This window comes from Diadema antillarum, unplaced genomic scaffold (assembly GCF_040938485.1).
Source record: "Diadema antillarum isolate AM-2024a unplaced genomic scaffold, OU_Dant_1.0 scf00000172, whole genome shotgun sequence".
NCBI classification, from domain to species: Eukaryota; Metazoa; Echinodermata; class Echinoidea; order Diadematoida; family Diadematidae; genus Diadema; species Diadema antillarum.
In genome coordinates, this window is record NW_027271061.1 from 496,036 (window position 1) to 507,500 (window position 11,465).

The window sequence follows — 11,465 nt, forward strand, 5'->3', positions numbered from 1 at the left end:
CATAGTGTGCTGACGCACCTGGTTATGGCAAGGTGCATGTCACGAGAGCCACATAAGTCATTAGTGACTCTACAATAATTTAATGATAACTTTACAATCGATGATAAAAATCCTTGATTCCTTGGCTGTTGGCTGTGGAATAGTATTCGCTATGGTATAATTTATGTAGTTACCATTGATTGCAAAGTTACAATAATCGTTGTACAGTAATCTTAGTTTTATCACACGGGGCTCAGGTTTTGTTATGTTTATAATTTGAGATGGCTTTTATACACTTGATATTTTTGAGGGGTGGAGCTTTAATAGTGAGCATAGCAAAGTGAAAATGTAATGATTATTCAATTATGTTTTATACACATTCAAATAAAGACATTATTCACATCAGCGGAAGTCATCATGGACTCATACTCAGAATTAAATGTCAGTGGGGCTTTTAGGGAGAAATGGAAATTGCCTATCTCCAGTTTCCAAAATCATGTAAACTACCCCCAAAAAAAAAAGAAACTACAAAAAACAGAGGTTTTTTTTTTTCCCCTCGGCGTAATTCTTTTTCATTGAGGCATTAGTGAGAATGAGCTCATGTAGCGAAAGACCAGTCTGCCCGATGTCAAAGAAATTGCTTTGACTTCAACTGCTCTTTCAAAACCTGCACGTGTATCGTGGTCTAAGACGAATGAAGAATTTAAGACGCATGCCAAAGTTTGTTTCCTCTCCACTACGATGCAACGGTGAGGGGCCTTCTCAGTATTCATGATGCTGTTGTGAGTAAGAGTGAGTTTCGAGAATGATTTTTAATTTTCAAAGCCAATCAGTTTACTCCCTAATGAAACCCTGCAGATTTGCATGAACTCTGGATCGACGTGGCTCGTGTTTCGCATTTCACGAGTGATATGGTATATTCCGAATGCAGACGTGTTTTAATTAGTTTCAATGATCACGTCATAATGCAGTAATCATTAGCGGATGACTTTGTGGAGTAATAAACTTGTTGGATGCACTACGCCCAAAATTGCAGTTGCATTTACAATGAGTGTTAGCCGCTCGTATGGCAGTATACGCACGAACACTTTTCAATTCGCGGACACGAGAATGTGACCAATAATTCTAAGGGGGCGGTGTCGCCATTAGCAACCTCTTGAGAAATGATAGGATAATGAAGAAAAATTGGTATGCTTGTCTAATATTCATACAATGACATAATTAGGTACATGCAGTTAAAGGGATCCTTCTTAACTGTTTCTCTCTTTCTCTCTCTATTCTATCTATCTATCTATCTATCTATCTATCTATCTATCTATCTATCTATCTATCTATCTATTATATCTACCTATCTATCTATCTCTTTATCTATCTATCCATCTATCTATCTATTTATCTATTTATATATCTATCTATCTATTTTCTATCTATCTATCTATCTATCTATCTCTTATCTCAGAAAATAGCATCGCAGTTTGTTGATAGAAAGTCTGAGACATTTAATGTGGCTGAACCTGACAATAATTTCTGAAAGACTCTCTACATAATATAACAGCCCTCCTATCGTCGCACTCCCCTTATTATAGTCCGGGTGCCAAAGTCAGATTTAGGACCTAACCGTCTTTCATCGTCCCTCCAATGTTTTTGATGGTTTTGCCTTATTCCGAGGATGCTGAATCCGAATCTTGATGATTCAACTCTTCAAAATCCTTCGCAATTTTAAGATATTCAATTTGAACATGGCAGCCAAAATCTGAATTTCATATATATTTTCTAATAAGTGGTGGACATTTATGCTCAAAAGCGATTCGGAAGAGTGAACTAAGGGTGAAAAGCGCAAGTTTGTATTTTTACATTTCAGTTGGGCGAATTTGTCATACTATCGTCCAAATTGGTATCCAAAATGACTGCCATAGTGTTAATGAATATAAGATATCCCAATAATGTATGTCTCATAAGATATTTTCACGCGTATTGAAAAGGCTGATATCCTCTCTAGAAGAGATCACAGTCTGGCGTTTACGAACACAAAGATAATCATGTTAGATAATTTTGTCATGCCCCCTCAAAAAAAAACCAACCCAGCAACAACAACAACAACAACAACAACAACAACAAAAACAAAAGATGGCCTTTTAGCTCGCCGCCAATAACTATACAAAATCATCATTCGATCCTTCACGTTCCATTTCCTCTCCGTAGTCCATACTACCGACTACTTATACACTGACTATGGTGCTTACCTATACATACACGACCACTATACCTCTTAACTCTATTTACAAACCACAGTGTGACAACGAAAGTACCCCATGCATGTTCATATCACCATACTTTCTAGTCTAACTGCGGAGACAAATATGAATAGAACACTCGTGGGTAACAAGGCAGTGTGCTTTGTAACACCCCTTCCTGGTAACACAATCCCAAACAAACCCAACGCAACTCCTGAAGCGTGACACGTGAATATCTGTATACCCCCGACACACGCAAACACACACACACACACACACACACACATATATATATATATATATATATATATATATATTATATGAAGTAAAATTATCAATCCTTGCACAACTCGTGATCACCATGTTTTTAGTGCAATTTGCTGTTCAGTTCTTATTTATTTATTTATTTCTCCTAGCCGTAATATCGTGTTGCGAGAACCACCATTCATATTGTTAACGCCGTCAATGTTTTCCCTCGCTCACACTTACTGTATATCACAAACTACCACCCTACAACAAGCACACTGCTTGCATTACAATAATTTCAGTTTCGTCATGGAAACATCAAAGCATTAAAGATGCAAGAATAAGGTGAGTTTGATAAAGGTGAAAGGAATATTCCATACTTGGAAATGAAATGAAAATATACTGACTGCATTTCAAATGATTGCCTAGATCTTCAAGGCTCTGTATTCAAACATGTCTATACACATGCACTCATTCAATTTACAATTATTGTTTGCTTTGCACACGAATTCGGTGACACGTGCAACTCGATCGGTAATTTGATAAATTTATCTTAATACTATAAATAACTTTGGTAGCGATGAAATATCTTATCCACGCCGAGAGCCTGAAATGTTAAAATTTGTGAGTACATTTTGGCCTCATGTTGGTAACCATGGCAACTCATTTTGGTCAGGCGGCACTTTTGTATCCGTAGCACGAGGATAGTATTGGCTAGACTCAAATGGAAGGGTTGATTTATTGTGTTTTTTGTTTTTGTTTTGTTTTGTTTTGTTTTGTTTTGTTTTGTTTTTTTTTTTTTGGGGGGGGGTTAAAGTAATAGACCTTGGTGATCCTATAGTTATAAGAAGTTACACTAGTCATGTGAGTATGATATGTCCAATAATGTATGCATAATGCACAAACACACAAACGCACACACACATACACACACACACACACATATATATATATATATTATATATATATATATATTTGGAAATTTGGTAATACGATATATATTTTGTTAATGGAATTAATTTGCGCATTTATTTCCCTTCTTCGAATCATGTATATTGTAATCTGTCTACTAATATCTTATGTGACATTATTGAAGATAATCTTGATTAATGTATGAAATTATGTTGGAAGAAAAATAAATCAAACAAACAAACAAACAGACAAACAAACAAAAGAAGAAGTAAAAGAAATCAAAAATGGAGAAATAAGAGTGAGGCTGCCGAGAAAAGAACTCAATTCATGAATTTTAACTTGCAAGAGATAAAATGCAGAATATCAAATGGGAAAAGATAACGCAACTACATGCGAGGCTGACCACGCACATTAACCTGATTAACATGCATAAAACAAAAGACCACGCGCATCAGCCTTTACAGTTGTATTTTCTTGACGTTTCATTGTCTGCGCGTACGTGTGAGTGACTGAACGCATACTGCAGTCTTATATACAATATGGTGCGCAGTCTTTTTCTCCTATAAACTCATCATTAATTATCTAGTCTAGAAGCCAATCATGTGGGGCAATCAGATCAAAAACGTGTCAACGACCTGCGAGATTTTTGATCCAGTATATACCACAGCCTAGCTAATTAAACGGCTGAACGGTCAGCCCACGTGTAGGAAAATTAGTCAGCACTGATCTATAGAGTAATCCTGCTAATGGTGTTTTGATAGTCTCATCCCCGTGAACGGTCTGCCAACGGCTAACATCAAGCAGATGGTGAGTTGATAGGGGTGCTGTTCGTTATTCCGAAGGTTCGTTATTCCGAAGGTTCGTTAATCCGAAACACATAAATTCCCTATACCTAGAGGTTCGTTAATCCGAAAATGCAAAAAGGTTCGTTAATCCGAACATTTGTGGCGTTATTCTGAAGGTTCGTTAATCCGAAAATGAAATAGTTTTCGCTATTCCGAAGGCTCGTTTATCCGAAAATGATATATGGTCCGTAACGAACCTTCGGAATAACGAACCTTATTTCATTTTCGGATTAATGAATCTTCGGAATAAGAGACCTTATCATATTTTCGGATTAACGAACCTTCGGAATAACAAATCTTCGGACTAAAGAACCTTCGGATTAACGAACCTTCGGAATAACGAGCTGTAACCGTTGATAGAGCCATTTATCCACAGTCAATAGTCATTCTTCATCAGTAAAGAAGGCGGCTGGAACAAATTAAAGACAACAGCTGACATTACATCAATACTGCAAACACCATTATAATCATGATGTTCATTATTTGTTCGTGCATTAGATGATGAAAATTAATCATATTTCATTTTATGAGTAATTGTCTTTCAAGAGGAAAATTCAGTCCAAATTTTAGTTAATCTAATAATAAAGAGTAAAATATTACGAATTCAACGGTAAAATTTTGATCGAAATCGGGTGAAAATTAAGGAAGTTATGACATTTTGAAATTTCGCTATATAATTTTCAGGAAACAGTTCTTGAACGGTCGATATGAATATGCAAATGGCAAAGTGAGCCTGAAATCTCCTCACAACTTGCCATACTGTTTGTACACAAAATTCTGAAATTTCCAGTTTTTCATTCAAACGCAATTTTATGCCCGAGGCTCCAATTCTGGTATATCTAACTGATCTCTAATCTGACGTTATTCAACCAGGAATAACACAATGTTTAGATTTCAATCACAGAAACATTGAATTTTCGTCAATTCTTTTTGTTGTACATGATCAATGGAAAATTGTGAGGTTATGATATGGTTAGCTCACTCATTTACATATTCATGTCCGCTGTTCAAGAACTGCTTTGCAGAAATTAGCAAAACTTCAAAATGTCATAACTTCCTGATTTGTCATTCAATTACAGTCAATTTTTTTACTGTTGAACTCGTAAGATTTTACTCTTTTTTTTATCAGACTAACTTACATTTGGATTTCCCCTTTAAAGCAATTCACCTTTTCATCTAATATACTCTGTTCACATATAGATGTTACATAAATTCTCGGCAGTTGCGCCACACAAAGTATGCCTTCTCATTTGAGATTAGAAACTGGGCTAAACAAAGTAAAGATTGACAGGTTAGATTGTATTTTCTTTTTTGCTATTTCCCATATTTTGATTTGATTCTTGCGTCTTGTATTAAGGACATTTAAGGTACTTTAAAACGCCCGTGTTAAGCGCCATAAAAGCGTTATTCATTATCATCAAATGATTAAATGAAGTAATTGAAGATCATAAATCCCTATATTTGTCTCGATTTTACTTGTCAATATGAATGGATACATGAATGCATTCAGTATTTGCGGACATAGATTATCAGAGTAATTATTAGTCAGACGTGTCATCATTAATGTACGACGTACACACCGTACATAGTGCTCGTAACTGATCAATGGTAATCAGTGGGAATGCTGGGGGATGATTGTTCCAATCCTTATGGGATTCATTTAAGAGTACATTATATATCTATTGTTGTGTGAAAATTATTTGCTTCAGAATGGTCTCATATTCAAGTAATGCGCAGTTTAACGTTTCCCGATCGCCCCGCCACAGTACAGGCATGCTAACCTGCAAACATTAAACTGCACATTACTTGAATATGAGGCCATTCTGAAGCAAATAATTTTCACACAACAATAGATATATAATGTACTCTTAAATGAATCCCACAAGGATTGGAACAATCATCCCCCAACATTCCCACTGATTCCCACTGATCAGTTACTGTAGCCATCCCCTTTAATGACCAACACCGCGAAAGGTGTTATGATTATACAGTCGAAGAAGAACACGTAATATATTAAATCGACATACATCAAATCTGTGGAACGAACTTCTCCCAGCTCACCATCGCTTCACTTTAAAGCATACTTTCCTAACTCAACTATGATTAATTCCCCTTTTCCTCCTTTCGTAATTTGTCATTTTCCGTGAAATGTAGTTCCATGAACATATTAAGTTCGTTTATGATGCGTTACGTAATGGTGAGAAATCATGAATGAGATATAACCTGGATGAATCATCAGCTTAATCAGTCATGACGTACTTCTGGTTGGCGCTTGCACAATGACTTTTTTATCTCTCTCTACTTCTTCCGAAATGAATAGAAATAAGATCATAACGCTGTATGATGTAGTTCATGGAATCCTCGGCGGTCGCATCATGTCAAAAGGGCGTATCTAAGCTCCGCGTTGAGAGAAAATGAAATCGTGAAAAATGGCTTTAAAATATTTAGGCATCGGCATTTGCTCCAGAAGCCACAGGAATAAGTTTGATGGTGGAATGATTATCTTTGGGTATCCTTTATACTTTAAAGAACGTTTCTTCATATTCTTTAATTTTCGAACTATTTATCACCATGCAGCATTCGAGTCAAATTGATCTAATTTTACATGCACCCTACTGCCAACAAAACCTGAGGACATGCAGCTTTAGTCTCTCATATTATGGCAAAAGGGTGTATTTGCATATAAACCTTTTTTTGTTTTGTTTTTGGGACCAACTCTCCAATGACAAAAGGTTGTATAAGCATATACAACGTACAGATCCCTATTCTCGACAACTCTCTACATGGAAGAAGGGGTATACTATCAGTACTGTCTGGATGCTGCCCTCCTCGACAAATAAAACTGAAAAGATTATGAAGCGCCATCTACGGCAAATCAATGCATTTTCAAATCAATGGTAACAATCACATCAACACTACAATGTATTCCATAGACAATTAAAACCGAGAAATCGCTGGTGGTTTATCATACTGATTGCAGAGCTACCATCATTTGTAAAGTTCTTACAGTTTTATGTAACGGGGCCTAGATGTTCATGTATGTCGCCAGTTTTCATTCCTCAGTAGATGAACGGAACTTCAATCATTAAATTGTTATTCCTTACGCATGTTTACTTGGATAGTACTAGTACGTGTCATAGTTCATAAGATTTAGCAAGTTATTGATTATTTTGGTCTTTAGATGAAAAATTCTTGATAACAGGTTTTTCGAATCACCAACGATGTATACTTTGTTGTTGTTGCTATTGTTGTTGATGGTGTTGTTGTTGTTGTGATTTTTTAAGTGCGTGTCATCCAGTTGTGAATATGTATATTTACGCCTTCTACTGAGTAACTGAGTTGTGTATGGCATTTCCTCAAGGCGCTCTCGATTTTGCTCAACACTGAGAGATATGTTTTTCCACGATAACCCTATTTGAAATTCCCTTTGACTGCATGTAATGAGCATCCGCTCGGAAGAAAGAGGAAAGAGGATGGTAGCCTTGAGCGCCTTAATACAAGTATACCTATTTACAAGATGCCGGCCGACAAATCAGTGGTGTCTGTGAAAGGGATCGCATAGTTTTCGACGGGATGAGGCTTCAGCTTTCTAACTTTTTCGAAGATTATTTTTAGAGATAATGAGAAATCTCATATGAAATATGGAAGAGCATAAATCATGATTGTACGGGGAAAATCAAAGTCTAGTTGATGAAAATTGGTTTTGAAATGGCTGAGATATTAAAAACGAATATTAGTGATCCTAATAAAAGGTGGGACACACCTTTTGATAGGATCGCTTTGTTCTGCTTTGTTTTTGGATATCTGAGTCATTTCAAAACCGATTTCATCAAATAGAATTTGAATCCCTCATAGAACTGCATGCTCTTTAGCATTTCATAAAGTGGTTTCTAAGTATCTCGCAAAAAAAATTAAAGCTGAATCCTCATCTCAACCAATAGTATACCATCCTTTAACTAACAGATAGCGGTCAATTCTTTGCGCCGCTTTTCACGAACAGCTTTTGAGAACTGAGGAAAAAAGTAGATTTTCAGGTCACACGCATTCCTAGACAAATCAGGGAGATTAGCCGGTAGAAATAATTATTTGAGATAATGAATTTCTCTATTAGAGTATCAATGATCTATATTTTGAACAAACGGAGCACGTTTCTCTTACATTGTGCTTGCTGTGATACGAATAACTAACAAGTTCATTATGTGTTGCTGCAAAATTACAACCCCGATTTCCAGAATGGAATAGGGTGAAATAAGGTGAGTTGTCGTCCTACGCGTGGTAGAGAAAAGGAGCACGTGGTCTTCACGAGAAGGAGCTTGAATGCAAAGAGACTGAGGGAGATGACACCCCTTGAATAGTGATGAGATCCCAAATTGGACCTTTGAACGACGTTAGCCAGTAATCATACTTACACCATCAAGTCACGGAGGCTGCAAGCAATACAGTTAGGTTCCAAAATTAGATTTCAAGCGTCTGAAATAGATATTACAATCTTTTCATGTGATCGCAAGAACGACAAATACTGCTGATTCTGAGTCATATACCAATAAATAAAGATAAAAATAAAAATTTTGCAAGTTTAATTGTACCACAATAGTGATGGTAATGATGACAAGGACAAGAACAAATATGAAAATTCATCACAACGAAAATAATTAAGGTTGTGATGATTGTTGTAGTAACAACGGTCACGATTATCTAAATTATACATCAAGGGCAATTACAATTTTAATCAAAGCCATGCAGAAAGTGTTGAAGCAAATTAGTAAAGACCACGTTAATATTGGTTTTACTGGAGAAGATGCTTTGAGAAATCTCGACATGAATTCCGTTCCAAGTAAAGAGGAACATTGGAAACAAGTCTCTACGCAGTTGATAGAAATTCTCTGGAGATTATCATTCTTGAAGAATCGTGGGTGGTATACGAAAGAGAGAGCAAGGGGGCAGTTAGGAGCAAAGTAGGAATTGAATAAAAATGATTAATTAGGTCTGTCGACAGCTGACAGACTTGCAACGTCATAATCCTCTCACTAGAATACACAAAAGAGGTATCTCTAGTACATCGACATTCACTTCCAAATTTGCCTCGGGTTGGAGACAGAGCTGATAAAATCTTAATCAGAAAGCTTATTATAGCAATCTTTCTGTTTGATATTCTTGGCATGGACTAGATCGGGGGATGCGTCTCCCTTTTATAGATTACAATCAGTTATAAAACTTCCATTTCTTAATGACTTGAGATAAAAATCGGAAAATGTGACAACAGTCGAGTCTGTAATGCAATGGCAAAGCGTGGATTCCAATAACAGGTCTCAATATTTACAAAATCATGCATGGCCAGTGTTATTAGTACACGTACTTCCCCTTTGAAACGCGGACACCGTGCATTCGTGCAAGCTACACACTGGTGTCCATGTAGCTAGATTTTTTTTTTTTTTTTTTGTGTTGCACCCAGTGGACCCCAAATTACCCGGAAGTAGCTATTGCCTTCCGGCGAATTAATGCGTTTGACGTCATTTTCATCTAAAGCAGTTGGCATTCTTTGCATATTATATGTGTGTATATATTATAATTATGATATATATATATTGGACCCCAAATTACCCGGAAGTAGCTATTGCCTTCCGGCGAATTAATGCGTTTGACGTCATTTTCATCTAAAGCAGTTGGCATTGTTTGCATATTATATGTGTGTATATATTATAATTATGATATATATATTGGACCCCAAATTACCCGGAAGTAGCTATTGCCTTCAGGCGAATTAATGCGTTTGACGTCATTTTCATCTAAAGCAGTTGGCATTGTTTGCATATTATATGTGTGTATATATTATAATTATGATATATATATTGGACCCCAAATTACCCGGAAGTAGCTATTGCCTTCCGGCGAATTAATGCGTTTGACGTCATTTTCATCTAAAGCAGTTGGCATTGTTTGCATATTATATGTATGTATATATATGATATACATATATATATATATATATATATATATATATATATATATATATATATTCTTTAGCATGAACGGACACCAAAGATTCATCAGTGATTTGATGAGTACTGAAATTTAGCTGAAAATTTCAAGAGCTTCCATCATTGTTTTGAATGTAATAGTGTGTAGTATTCAACATGGCGTCATTTGGATCATAATGAAAGATGAACAAAAAAAAAATAATGTCATAATATCTCACAGCTGCCTCTGGTACACGCTGAACACCCACACGCTTAACGAAGAAGTGACATAAGATTTTCTAATATTTTTCCGAAATAAATCAATAGTAAATTCAGATGGCCATGCATTAGAATTCCAAATTAGGCAATTCAAGTGGCTTACCGCTGCCTAGACAAAAAAAGAGACATTGTCAAGGGATAAATGTCCTGAACAAACAAATATAAACATGTTGAAAAAAGTTAGCAGGTGAAGCACACATGGATGGAAACCCATTCAAAAGGGGTCATCCCACTAGACCGACACCAACGAGTCATACAGCCCACGAGTTCGACATTGAAAACAGGTCCATGAGTCATACAGCTCACTAGTCATACAGCCCATGAGTTCGACACTATAAGCAAATAATAAATTATAGCCCATGAGTTCGACACTAAGTAAAAACAGCCCACGAGTTCGACAGATACAACACGGGGCTTAAAGTGTCGGTCTCGTGGGTCTTGTTAGCTTAGTGTCGAACTAACATTGACTAATGGGATGTATGACTCGTGAGCTGTATAACTCATGGGCTGTATGACTTGTGAGCTGTATGACTCGTGGGCTGTATGACTCGTTGGTGTCGGTCTCGTGACGTGCACCCATTCGGAAAATGGTGCCCTTAATCTGACCAGAGAATAAAGAAATATATATGATTATATCGAATATCATCTCTTTCAGGGTTGACTGTGATGGAAAAACCTTTTATTTCAAGCCACATAAACACATATCACAGACTAGTAAAACTACCACTGACATAATATCATGGTCGGTAGTCTTCGAACAACTGTTTCCAGATCAAATCTTATAGAAAAGTTGCCAACATAGTTCATTCGTCATCGTTCAGCGGAAGAGGAAATTGTATACTTTATGTCTACAGTATAATCTGTCCCTCAAATAGAACATTAAATGGAGGTCCCGTGTGTGAGAGTCACACTCCCGCTTCATTCATTCATCGCAAAGAGCAGGGTGTTTAACCCGGTGAACTGGTCTCGCCTCACATCAAACTGGACCTTATGGAAAACCAGCTAGTGCAGCT